Here is a 14204-nt window from a genome sequence, read left to right on the forward strand (position 1 = left end):
TGGCTTGGCCCCTGCACATTTTCGTGTGGCGTTCCATTTGCCGGTGCTTAGGTCCCCAGGTCTTGGTCGGGTCGGACGCCCTGGTGGGGGTGTCACCGGTCCTGGCCCTTCGGGCTGTCTTTCCCCCAGGGTCCGACAGAGTCGGGTCTGGCCTTCGTTGCCTGGTCTCGCCCTGCCCCGGTGGTGTTTCGACGCCTGGGGCCTCGGCTCGGTCTGCCTCCGTTGTCTCTGTTCACGGAGGGGGGCTCGGCCCTCCGGCCCGGGTTCTACTCCTCCTTCCGGGTCCTTATTGCCTGTCTTTCGCGTGGCCTTTCGGTCTGATGTACGCGTTTCCCCCGTACCCTCTGAGATCGCGGGTCCTCGACAGGATTCGCTTGGGCAGGGCCGGGGTGCTCAGGGGTGCTCGTCTCGGCGGCGCATGGCCTTATTTTGGAACATTACAGTGGTGAGGTGCCTGGCACCCGCGCGTGGTTGCCACGCAAGTCGTAGTGCGTTCCTGTTTTTAGTTCCCGGCGGGGGCCGCCGCCCCGGGTACCCTCGCCTATGGCGAGCTGACGGTTCGAGCCTCCTGGCCGATCCCGGATCTTCCCATACCGTGGTTGGGTCCCCCGCTCTCGGCATCAGTGTTGAGCCGGCTCTTGTCGGCGGGCCTGCCTCCTTCTGCTGGCCCGGTTCTTGTGCGGAGGACGCTGCTTGCGCGGGGGTTGTGGTTTTGCTGCTGGGTTCCCGCAGTTCTTCCACGTTCTCTGCCTATGCCCGGCGCTGGGCGTCCTTCTCGCGTTGGCGTGGTCAGCGTGGTGCTGTCCCCGCCTCCGTGGTCCCCTTGCGGGTCTTGGTTTTCCGACCTGGGGCGTGGCCCCTTCTTCCCTGTGGGCCCGGGGGGCGGCCTTGGGGGCCTTCCACAGTCCGGTGTTCGTCGGCCTGGTTTCCCTGGTGGCTCGCTTGGCTCCGATTTTGTTTATCCTTCGTCCACGGACGCTCTGCCGGTCTCCCCCTTGGGGGCTCGCGTCAGCAGCACATATCCTAATATTGGAACGTTACAGAGGAGATTTGCAGGGCCCCTGCGCAAGGGTGACTCGCAAATTCGTGAGGCGTTCCATATGTGTTCTCTCTCTCGTTCTACGAGCTCTTCGGGGTCCGCCCTTTTGGGCCCCGGCTCTCGGTGGCTTTGCGGTTCCTCACCTTTCAGGTGGTTTTTCCCTGGTGGCTGTGGTGTCTGCTGGGCGGATGGGCGTGCGGGGGTCGTTCCTCCGCTCCCCGCCCTTCTTGCGGGTTTTGCCGGACGGGGTTGTTCCTCCGGCATGTCCCCCGTGTCCTTCCCAAGGTTCCTTCCCTGGGGCCTCGGACTCGGGTGGTATCTTTACCGCTTTTCCCTGCCGACGAGGTTCCTCTCTTGTCCGTGCTGGTTGTTCGGCGTGCTGTTTTGGCTTCTCTTGGCCGCACGTCGTTCCTTTCCCGGTGGGATGGCCTGTGTTTGTGTCTTTTGGCCCGGTTCGTTCGGGCCACTAGCCCTCTTTCCACCTTGGTTCGCTGGCTTCCGCAGGCTATCATCCCTTCCTACGCTTCGCTGGGTTCGGTGGATCCGGCGGAGGTCCAGGGTCGGTCCACGGGGGTGTGGCCCGGCGTCCTGGGCCCCCTTCAGGGTGTCTCCTCTGTGGAGATTTGTCGGGCGTCGGCGGTGTCGTCCCCCGCCTTGTTCATGGGACTCTTTCGGTCCAGGGGGTCTTCGCTGGGGCCGTTCGGAAGGCAGGTGCTGCGGCTCCTGGCTGGCCTACTTTTCCTTTATATCTTGATTTCAGGTTTCCTGTGATCCCTGTTTTTTTGTCATTTATTCGACTTCAACCTTGGGTTGGTTTCTCTGCATCACCGTGTGGTGTTGTTTTTATGGTGGTCAATGAAGCCTTGTTGGCTTGGGTATTTGCTCACTATGTAAATCATGTGGCGAGGAAGACTAACGAGGAGGTAATGCCCCGGTTACTTACCGGTAATCTTCATTACTCCGAGTATAGTCTTCCTCGCCACATGAGTTCCCTCCCCCCCTCCCTGTCTGGCTATCGGCTTCATTGTTTGCTTGGTAGATCAGGCTGTTGGTTGGGCCGGTCCGCCTCTTATAGAGGTCAGGTGGGACTGGTCGGCCATGTTGGGAGGGGGTGGGAGGTGTTTTTCTTTTGCTTTGGAGGGTTCTGTTGTGGAGCTAAAGCTCACTATGTACATCATGTGGCGAGGAAGACTATACTCGGAGTAATGAAGATTACCGGTAAGTAACCGGGGCATTATACTTGATGTGGCCCACTCCATGTTTTACGTAGAGCTCATAGGTCGGAGTTCCAATCGGAGGAACCGGACACGAATCCTCCAATCGGGAATCCCTAGTACAACCAAAACCAAATATCTTTCCAAGTCTGCTAAGACCAGGCATCTTCGCTCACTAATCTAGTTTCAAACTTCAAGGGAAAGCTCAAAACGATAGTCTCGTGAATACACGAGTCCCACGGCTTTGGGGCCTGCAGGTACCAAATCAAAGCGATCCTCGAAGGGATACCAAAACAAAACAAAGGACTGGGAGACGCTCCACTTATACTTAACTGAAATGTCGATGGCGTCACCAGAAGACCCGTCTATTGTCTCGCTCTACAAATCGTCTAATGGCTCCAAGACAGGGCGACAGTCAGGGCAGCAGTCCTTCGTAGCCGTCGGAAAGCGGGGAACCTCGCAGCAAAGACTTTCGGACCACGACGACATACAGGGGTCGATGAAGTGGCAGGCCGTCCTCCAGAATTTTCACACGAAGCTCCTCACGATTTTCGGGCTTGGACCGGTACCGCTGAAGTCGCCCTACGTTGGGCGCCAACTGAAGAACCGGGTTTTACCAGGGATAACGCCCGATGTCTTCGGGTTCCCCTGCCTCGGCAAACAGACACAGGACACTTCTTGATGACGTCAAAGACCAAATTTATTGGCTGCAACCAGGAACAGAGATCTAAAAAAAGCACAACACGGGTGGTTCGCTAGAGACTGCACAAATTCATGGAGCGGAGCATCGTCTTTTATGCCAAAAATCACATTACTGGCTAGCATCAATTACATACAAACTGGCCAATCATAGGTTGACATTTCAAACATATCGCATGACGACAATCCCACTTTCCGTTGTCCAGCCCACAGAGATGACAAGGCGAAATTCAACATTCCTGTTCGAACGGGCCGGACAAACCCATCATAAAGACCTCAACCCAAATCAGTGATTAAGCCATAAAGGAAGGAACAGAAGCAGAGGAGAAGCAAGATAGAAGGGTGTGTGCATGTACCATAAACTCAGCAATGTCCTGCTCTTTGATCTCTATCTGACCAACTGCTTAACAAGGAACTGGCTCGGCGAGGTCAGCCTCGGACAAGGGAGTCAGTTCGGCCAGGTCACACAAGAGTCAGCTAAGGTGTGCGTGTCCCAAGGACTCGTTCGGGCATAGTCATCGGCCTATGTGAGGGCAACCACACAAAATGGCTGCCGCACACAAAATGTAACCCGAGGGTTCAAACGAAATCCATGAATACGTAGTGTTCTCATTGATCGATTATGACGAAAACACTCGTACATACCGCACACGTCATTTGCGGTCCGCTGATACCAAAATCGTCTATATCCGACGACCTTCATTGAACGGGTTCAGAATCTCCGAACCACAGACCCTCAGAGTTACAGAACCACAGATGTTGCATGAAACATAAACACAACATTTCTCTGCAAAATGTCAGTAAAAGACTCGCACACATCACCCACATTAAAAATAAATTAAAGGAAAAAGGTATTAAAATACGATCTGCTTAAAAATTACATAGGTCATCAGGGCAAGACTCTGAAGAACAGAGTTGATTCAATCAGGGTTCCCCTAAAAGGCTCGGGACCTGGGGCAGAGCCCACTTTGCCCATGACTTAAAAAGTCTCTGTTGAAAGGTTATTGAATTATGCTGTAAACACTTCCGGGCACCAACTGCTGATGTTGTTCTTCAAAAGGAATACTTTGCCAATACTGTTTAATCCTTCAGGCAGGCTATGGGCTAGATTGCTTTTAAGATTCTGATCTATGGCTGTATGCATATATATGGGTCTGTGTTCCGAACTTCCCAATGACGTTAATTCTGTTCTCTCTGGTGTCAAACCAGTTGACCCTGAGACTACACCCGTTGCATCTCCCTATTTGCTTGCAGCTGTCTCGTTGGAGCAAGCGACAAAAATCATAGGTATTATTGAACGTGCATAATTCAAGAACGCGTTACCCATTAAGAAGCGAATTCATGCAAGTGCGGCGAAATATTTAATAGCTTTCATTTCAGAATTCGAGTCCCTCAGAGTGCTATTCATTTCCAAATGGAAACTCAAGACAGAACAAGACCAATCATAAAGTTTGGCGAATATAAAAGAATAGATACCGTTTTCGTGAATATGGGCTAGAAATTACTTCGCCGATAGACCAGTGTATGAGAAGCTCCGGGGCTCCATCTAGCGTTCAACCAGCAGTAATACAATCCACAAAAAGGATTTTTTACCACCATAATTAATAACCCTAGTCTGGGATGGATATCATAACAGTCTATTGTAATGCAACAAGTCTCGCATTTGCGAGATTTGGAGCTATTGGTGTTGTAAATAAGAATGTCTGTTACCCATGTTTTTTGGGGGAGTTGCTTGGAAAAATAGCAAATATTCGCTCGAGCAGTATACTTGTGCTTACCACAAGTTTGCGCTATATAAATTATGATTGAAAAGGCATCCATGCAAACATACACAGGTACATAGGCACCCATGTAGATATTGATGCATACATGAGTACATACATGTCTATTTACATATTTACAGATATAGCTAAATATATTGGCATATCCATACTAATAATATAAAGAGAGAGCCCAAACCTTTGAGGCGGGTAATCTCAGGAACCACAGCACCAATCACAACACCCAATACAGCGTTGGAAAGGGCAGTTGCAGCAGAAGGACATAGGCTATACAGACGCCCACCATATACATTTAAAAGGTAAAAGAACCGTGCCAGCAAAGTAGTCCCTTGTGGGCGTGTCTGCGTTGTGCTGTGGGCGTGTGCTGGGGGGCGTGTGCTGGGGGCGTGACAAACACTGGGGGCGTGTGGTACGTTCCACCCTTCATGCCATGTCTCATATTGTGTGCTAATCCCACCCTGCTCCCTTTAAATACCCCTGCACCCCATGATCATAACCCACCCTTGCTCCTTAAAATACCCCAACACCCTTAAACACTAACCCATCTTAACCCTATAAATATACTCTGTACCCCAAAACCCAAACCTATCTCTAAACCCTAAAAATACCCCTATACCCCAAAACCCAAACCTAGCCCTAAACCCTATAAATACCCCTGTACCTCAATACCCAAACCTACCCCATAACCCTAAAAATACCCCTGTACCCCAAAACCCAAACCTAGCCCTGAACCCTAAAAATACCCCTGTACCCCAAAACCCAAACCTACCCCTGAACCCTAAAATACCTCTGTACCCCAAAACCCAAACCTAGCCCTAAACCCTAAAAATACCCCTGTACCCCAAAACCCAAACCTAGCCCTGAACCCTTAAAATACTCCTGTACCCCAAAACCCAAACCTACCCCTGAACCCTAAAAATGCCCCTATACCCCAAAACCCAAAACTATATCTCAACCCTTAAAATACCCCTGTACCCCAAAACCCAAACCTACCCATGAACCCTAAAAATACCCCTGTACCCCAAAACCCAAACCTAGAGATGAACCCTAAAAATACCACTGTACCCCAAAACCCAAACCCACCCCTGAACCCTAAAATACCTCTGTACCCCAAAACACAAACCTAGCCCTGAACCCTTAAAATACCCCTGTACCTCAAAACCCAAACCTACCCCTAAACCCTAAAAATACCCCTGTACCCCAAAACACAAACCTAGCCCTGAACGCTAAAAATACCCCTGTACCCCAAAACCCAAACATACCCCTGAACCATAAAATACCTCTGTACCCCAAAACCCAAACCTAGCCCTGAACCCTAAAAAAACCCCTGTACCCCAAAACCCAAACCTAGCCCCGAACCCTTAAAATACCCCTGTACCCCAAAACCCAAACCTACCTCTGAACCCTAAAAATACACCTATACCCCAAAACCCAAAACTATATCTGAACCCTTAAAATACCCCTGTACCCCAAAACCTAAACCTAGCCCTGAACCCTAAAAATACCCCGGTACCCCAAACCTAGCCCTAAACCCTTAAAATACCCCTGTACCCCAAAACCCAAACCTACCCCTGAACCCTAAAAATACCCCTATACCCTAAAACCCAAACCTAGCCCTGAACCCAAAAAATACCCCTGTACCCCAAAACCCAAACCTAGCCCTGAACCCTAAAAATACCCCTGTACCCCAAAACCCATACCTATCCCTAAATCCTAAAACTACACCTGTACCCCATAACCCAAAACTATATATGAACCCTTAAAATACCCAAACACCCCAAAACATATACCTCAGTACACCAAAACATATACCCCTATACCCATACTTACCTTATCCAAACATTTAAAAAAAAAACATGCTTTTACCATTCATGCATTTACAACGAATTTCGTTGTAAATGTATGCGTAGTAAAAGCATATAAATTGTAATGCCATGCGTTATAATGGCATTGCGGAGTCATGGTACTTTCGTAATGAAAGTATGCGGAGTGATGGTATGCGGAAAGAAAGTTGCGGAATAATCGGTGTTTACCCTCCCCCAGTAAGTACATTGGTGGCACGGCGGCCCACATCTCCAGCAACATACTCATATTTTTTCACCACCCATTTAAAAAGTGCACAGGTCTCTCTCATTGATGGCCAGCACCAACATACACTTTTAGACACACCTCCCGCCACAAGTTCTAGAATTGCGAACTTTAGAGCTGGGGAGCTACGTTCGAATCTCAGCATCAGCTCAACATCCTGTGATTTCAGGCAAATCGCTTTGTCTCCCCATGCCTACCACAATGAATGTGTCTTCTGCAATGTAAATTGTGCTCATGCCATGTTGTCGAGTTTGCGCTATATAATATTGCAAAGAAATATAAAGTAGGGAAACTCGAGTTCACACACTACTGAACGCGCACTCTTAAGTGCATCAGGAGTGCACTGTGAATCCGAGCGTTTCATATGCCTGTCACAGATAAGAAATGCTATCAAAACGAAATCCTACAAAACAATATACTACTGGCCGGCAGCAATTCATACCCGGACAACGTCGGCACGGGCTGCTATCAACAATGAAATCATAAACCAAGGACTTATAGAAATTGAAGACTCACTGTATTTATTAAGCGAGAAGTCCTTACAAGATTTCAGCCTGCCGCCAGCGGTCCGAACTAACCTAACTGGATACCACAATATCGCTACCGCACACAATATTCCAGAGCTAAATAACTACCTTGCTCAACACTTGCCTAACTTAGTTCCCGATCAACAACTCGCCTACCACACCATAGTTGATAGTGTTGAAAAGAAGCAAGGCAAACTATTGTTCATAGACGCCCCCGGTGGCACAGGAAAGACTTACCTAATCAACCTCATACTTGCCAAAGTTCGATCTTCTGGGAATTTGGCTCTAGCTGTTGCTTCATCTGGAATAGCTGCCACTTTGCTAACAGCTGGGAAAACAGCACATTCTACCTTTGAACTGCCTCTAACAGTTTCCCTTGAAAGGGATTCAAGATGCTCTATTCGGAAAAACGGACCTTTAGGAACACTGCTTCAAAATGTGTCTCTTATCATGTGGGACGAATGTACAATGATACTAAAACCATTGCTGCCTAGCCTTTTTTTACCCGGACAACGTCGGGACGGGCCGCTAGTACTAATATACATAAACACAAGGGATACTGGAGGTCTACAGTGGGCTCAATATTGTATGCCAATTCCAAAGTGGTGCATGTATGAATGCACCAGTTTGGAATTGGCATACAATATTGAGCCCACTGAGAACCTCCAGTATCCCTTGTGTTTTTGTTAATAGTTAGATTGGGGGATAGGATACTTTGTAGGTCTTTAATTTTGCTTCCCCTATAGACCCTCTCACACAGTTGTTCCTTGTTATATACTAATATACATGCATGAGTACATATACAAATACATACATTTATACATATATAAGACACCAGTGCATACATACATGCATAAATATACATTCGGACATAGATACAGCTGGAGCATCATGCCAAGTTTCTGAAGCTACCAGACCGGGCAACTTCTAAAAACAAGATTGCATGCAAAGTCAAACACTATGATTGTAGAAGAGACTTCCTCGGGAGCTGCAAGAAAACAAAGCCACCCCGTGCAGATGGAACCAGCATTAAAGCGACAGGATCAGGGAAGAAGAAATGTGACTATCTGCAAAGAGAGTTCTGCAGCCACACCAAAGTGAGAGTGCCTCTCAGCTTTTTATGAGGCAGCTTCACATGAAACATGTGATCTGGGGCATTTTTTATATTGGAATGGTGAAAGGCTAAGTAGAAATTCTATCACAATGGTAACAATATCTCATTATATTGTACAAAATGCACAGTCCACCCGTCTTCATGATGCAAAACTTCATTTAATCCATGATAGCAACTCCATTGGACAAGCCCAGTACTCTCCAAAACACTGGTCCTGTATATAGTGTACAGAAGCAGTTTTATACCAGCAGTCGGGCCTACAGTTCAAGCCACTGTATTTTGAATAATATATTCGGGAACCCTGAGAGGAGACAAACAGGTCAGTATGTGCCTTTCTGCTCACAGGGGTTTACGAAAGTGTCCCTCTTTCTTCTGCCAACACAGCCTTCAGCCTGCGCTTCCTGACCCAAATCCAACATGACTTCAGATGCGCGGCCACCAACAAACACAAATGAACACGCATGAACGCGGCTCTTTCCACCATTTGCTGTTTTAACATTAGGGTTGGTTGTACCCCCAGCTGATAACGCCTCCTCGTTCCTCCCTTCATTCTATTTTATTCGCCATATTTATAAAGCACATGGCTACCCTACCAGGGCTCTCAACGCTGTCTGGAGTAGCTAGAGTATGAGTACCTAAAGGGACTAGGGGAAAAGATAGGTTTTTAATTTCTTTCTAAAGTTCAGGACATTTCCATCCAATCTCACTTTGATATGCAATGAATTCCAGAGTATGGAAACAAGAAAAGAGAAGGAGCTGCCTTCGCTTCTAGCTCTTCTAACTCTGGGGACAGTAAGAAGGCTCCAACTATTGGACCTCAGAGCTCCATTGGCCAAGATGGGGCTGAACAACTGCTGCAGGACCTGTGGCCCCCCTTTATATTTTGCCTGATGTGTGATACAGAGTGTCTTGAATTGTACTCTACAGGTACTGGGCAGCCAGTTCAGAAATTTGTCAGCTGCTCTAGCTGACTTCATTTTAGGAATACGTAACAGTATTTGAACAGCCTCATTCTGAACGGCTTGGACTTTTCATGACTGAAATTGGGCTGCCCAAGTAAAGTGAGTTACCATAATCAAGTGAGATAGAATCAGTCCTTGAAAAACAATTCTTTTATGCACCATTTCAGGGTCTTCCTTAACCTCTTCGGTGCTCATGACGGAGGGGTTCCGTCACGAGCGCCGGTTGGGCTGTGCTTAAGACAGAACCGTTCCGTCACGGCCACGCCCGTTTCATAGAACCTTCAGCACAGCGCGAAAATTTGCGCCGCGCTGAAAGGGTTAAAGCTCATTGGAGGCAAAAACATCTGCCAGCTACCTTTTTTGGTGGAATTTTCATGGAGAGATGGCTGTCTAAGGTAATCCCTAGGCTTTTAACTTTCTGCCTAGAGGATGGACGCTCTTCTAGAGTGGGAGGTCAGCTGATTTGGTCCCAGAGTCGGGGATTATTTCTGACCACCAGGACCTCTGTTTCTCTCCATGAAGTTTTAGACAGCTAGAGGCCATCTATTTAGACACCTTCTCTAGACAACTGTTGAGACTCTTAGAAATGAGGCCTGCATTAGGTGTCAAGGAAACAATCAGCTGAGTGTTGTCTGCATAGGATACCATCACAAATCCAGATGAACTGATGATATCTGACAAGGGGCAGACATACACATCAAATAAAGTGGGGCTCAGGGAGAAGCCTTGCGGTACCCCACAAACCAGCTGATGGCTCATTGAAGAAATGGGATCCCCGCTGACTGGAAAACTGCGATTCTCCAGGAAAGACTCAAGCCATTTTAAAGCATGTCATGTAATACCTATTTCTTACAGTCAGAGGAAAAGAATGGAATGTGAGACAGTGTTGAATGCCTTAGATCTAAGAGGATCAGAGCTGCTGACCCCCCTTGATCCATGATCCGGTTACAATTTTCCGGGGCCCTTAGCAGTGCTTTTTCTGTGATGTATCCTGTATGAAAACCTGTTTGAGTGAGATGGAGAATAGTGTTGATTTCCAGGTATTCTGCCAGGTGGTTGTTTATTTTTTTTCCAGAATGTTGCTGATCCCGGGGAGTAGTGATATAGGTCTGTAGTTTTCTACTACTTCCGGGTCCAGGTATCTTGCTTCGTACTCCCAGATAATATAAAATACCACTGTCCCTCACGGATGCTCAATCATGATGAAGCAATAGACACAACACAAGTTCCCCAGGAAAGTGAGTTCACTTTATAAAATGAAGCACATAAAAGATTCTCTTTTCAGAATAAGGCTTGGGATTTTATTTATGCAATGCTCACTAACAGAAAGGCTTTACTTTAATACTATCCGTCGTATGTACGAGTCCACTACCCCTCCCCCACCACGCCCCACTGCCACGCCACTCCCTCTGCGAGCCACCACTGTAGGTATGGGGTCTCGTGTGACCTGGTTAGGGATGCCAGTGTATTGTGAATTTGAAGCTCAGGCCACTGTGCGCTGATTTCAGTATTTTTTTATGTGCTGTTGCTTTTTTAGGTTTCGCCTGGCGTCCACTGCGCAGCAGTGTTCGCGCAGGCGAAATCTTTTGTTTTGCAGTACGGAGCTTTGTCCCGCCTGTCTCTTCCATTGGTTAGCTCCATAAATGGAGGCTAGCCATTGGAAGAGAGATACGTCAGTCATTGTGGGAGCAGATTCGTGGGTGTTCCAGTGATTTTTTCGCTCTCCGCCTCTTTTTGTGCGTCTTGCGGCAGTGGGCGGTTTTTTTTTTTTTTTTGTCTCAGCATGTTTTGGTCATTTCCAACATGTGCTTTGCAGGGGTGGGCTGCGCGATTTTACTTTCCTTGATTTGGTAGCAGGTAAGCGGCATTTTGTACTACTTTTTTTTATCCCGTTTCCGCCCCCCCTCCCGCTGTCCGTGTGCCCGTTCCCGCCCCCCCCTCCCGCTGTCTGTGTGCCCGTTCCCGCCCCCCCCCCTTCTGTCCGTGTGCCTGTTCGACTCCGTGGCCCGTCTCTCGCTAGACTTTCACCCAAAGTGTCTCCATGGCTGCAGCAGGCAGAGGTGAAGGGACTACAGGCAAAGTACACGCATGAGTGTTTTGGAATAACTGGCAGGGGCGTAGCTTGGTACGTAAGATTAGGGTGATGGGGGTGGGTTTCTGATTTTCAAAGCAGAGGGAGAGTGTGCTTTTGTGTTTTTGTAACAATTCCTTGTAAAAGCCGACATTTACCTAAGCATACCAGACTGAAAACCTTTGTTCCCAACCATTTTCAAGAAAATGTATTTATTAGGGGTGTAACTCTCCCAACACCCCAAAGCTACGCCCCTGCTAACTGGCGACGTTAACATAAGAGATAAAGATTTGAAGAAGAATATGTTAATACACAAGTGCACATAAATGACCAGCATCAAGGCTTGTTTCGTTAGGATGTAGCTCTGTTCGCTGTGCCACTTTTGCAGGTGTAGGAGTGACCAGCACCTTTGTGAGGAGATAATGGGGCAGCACTCACAAAACATATCTTAAGCTTGAACAACATCGAGGCCACGGGTGGAAACACACTCACTCACTCTCACACACAAACTCTCACACACACTCACTTGTTTTTGCAGCGAGATTGCTGACATTTCTTTTATTTGCAATGTCAAGATTAGGGAGAGCTCCCCCAGGGCCTGGGCGCATGCCGACTTCTCCACAAATTGTTCTGTGGAAGAGACACAAGGGGGCGCTGTGCTTGCTTCCTTGCCCCATGGCTGTGCTTACTTCCTTGCCCCATGGCTGTGCTTGCTTCCCTGCCCCCTGGCTGTGCTTGCTTCCCTGCCCCCTGGCTGTGCTTGCTCCCCTGCCCCCCTGGATGTGCTTGCTTCCTTGCCCCCTGGCTGTGCTTGCTTCCCTGCCCCCTGGCTGTGCTTGCTTCCCTGCACCCTGGCTGCGCTTTCTTCCCTGCCCCCTGGCTGCGCTTGCTTCCCTGCCCCCTGGCTGCGCTTGCTTCCCTGCCCCCTGGCTGCGCTTGCTTCCCTGCCTCCTCGCTGCGCTTGCTTCCCTGCCCCCTTGCTGCACTTGCTTCCCTGCCCCCTCGCTGTGCTTGCTTCCCTGCCCCCTTGCTGTGCTTGCTTCCCTGCCCCCTTGCTGTGCTTGCTTCCCTGCCCCCTTGCTGTGCTTGCTTCCCTGCCCCCTCGCTGTGCTTGCTTCCCTGCCCCCTCGCTGTGCTTGCTCTCCAAGGTGTGTGTGTGTGGCTCTGGGTGTGTGGGTGTGTGTGGCTCTGGGTGTGTGGGTGTGTGTGGCTCTGGGTGTGTGGGTGGGTGTGGTTCTGGGTGTGTGTGTGTGTGTGTGGCTCTGGGTGTGTGTGTGTGTGTGGCTCTGGGTGTGTGTGGCTCTGGGTGTGTGGGTGTGTGTGGCTCTGGGTGTGTGTGTGTGTGTGTGTGTGTGTGTGTGGCTCTGGGTGTGTGGGTGTGTGTGTGGCTCTGGGTGTGTGAGTGTGTGTGTGGCTCTGGGTGTGTGTGTGTGTGTGAGTGGCTCTGTGTGTGTGTGTGTGGCTCTGGGTGTGTGTGTGTGGCTCTGGGTGTGTGTGTGTGGCTCTGGGTGTGTGTGTGTGTGTGTGGCTCTGGGTGTGTGTGTGTGGCTCTGGGTGTGTGTGTGTGGCTTGCTCTGGGAGTGTGTGAGCGTGGTAGTAATTGCTGTCTGCTGAGCTCGTCCAGTAGGGTACAATAGGTCTTACATTTGCGGGAGATTAAGCTGTTGGCAATGTAAATTACAATGCCATTTATTTATCTGTTTTCAAAACCAACACATAAATAACATTTTTGTCATTTACAATGCCAATAGCTCTAACTTTTGCAAAGGCGAAACCGTTGCATTGTAAATGCTTGTCTGTTAGTGAGAGCTGGGTTGCCAAGCAGTTCTTTAACAGCACTAACCAGTGGCGGTTCTTACATGGGGGCGTTTGGGCGCCGCCCCCCCTGCTTTCTCGCCGTGCGAGAAGGCAGAACAAATGCTAGTTATCATATTATATAAGTTATATAATATGATAACTAGCATTTGTTTGTGCCTTCTCGCACGGCGAGAAAGCAGAACAGTTTCCGTGTTTACAGTGGGAGTGTTACTCGAGGGCAGGGGGAGTGGCTTGGGGGAGTGGCTTGCCCACTATTGTTAATACTGACTGTTTGGACAGCCTGAGGCCGGTGCCCAAACAGACAGTATTAACTACAGTGGGAAAGCCACTCCCCCAAGCCACCCCCCCTGGCCTCAACTCTCCCTGTTCTCTGTATGCTGCAGCAGCAGCATACGACAGAAAACTACGTCACCTGGGGCAGCCGGCCGCACCAATCAATCTGCGGCAGTGGAGAGGGAGGCTGCCTGTCGCGCCGCCTTCCTGATGACGTGCTGCAGCAGGACAGGACTTCAAAACGAGGACGGCGGGAATCGGGACGGAGTCTCTGGTAAGTTTATTATACGATTTTATTTAAAATATATTGGTTGTCCCTCATTTCCAATCCCCCCAACCCCCACCCCGTAATGCCGGCGAATTAGAGCCCGCCATTAAAGGCTGTTCACCCAGGTTAAGACTAGAAACGGAGTTTTGAGTGATTCGGGAATCGGCCGCATTTTCTTTTCAATCCTGCATGCTCGCAGCAGTATATTTATAGATAGATTTCTGGCACGGAACCGCTTTTCTCCCTCATCTGATGGCAATATCCGAGGCCCTGGTGCCTCGGGCTCTGTAGTGTGGCCGGCAGGTTGGAGCAGCCAAGTGGAAGCATCGTCTGCAGAGTTGCAGATGGTA

The 14204-nt window shown here is 49.2% G+C and overlaps 1 non-coding gene across 1 annotated transcript; it reads left to right on the plus strand.

Moving 5' to 3' along the window:
• Window positions 1-999: 999 nt before the first annotated feature.
• LOC147679815 (U6 spliceosomal RNA) lies at window positions 1000-1106 on the plus strand. The gene has a single exon (XR_015302308.1). It is a non-coding gene; the product is annotated as a U6 spliceosomal RNA (small nuclear RNA).
• The last annotated feature ends 13098 nt before the right edge of the window (window positions 1107-14204 follow it).

Source organism: Lissotriton vulgaris, chromosome 11 (genome assembly GCF_964263255.1).
Source record: "Lissotriton vulgaris chromosome 11, aLisVul1.2, whole genome shotgun sequence".
NCBI lineage: Eukaryota > Metazoa > Chordata > Amphibia > Caudata > Salamandridae > Lissotriton > Lissotriton vulgaris.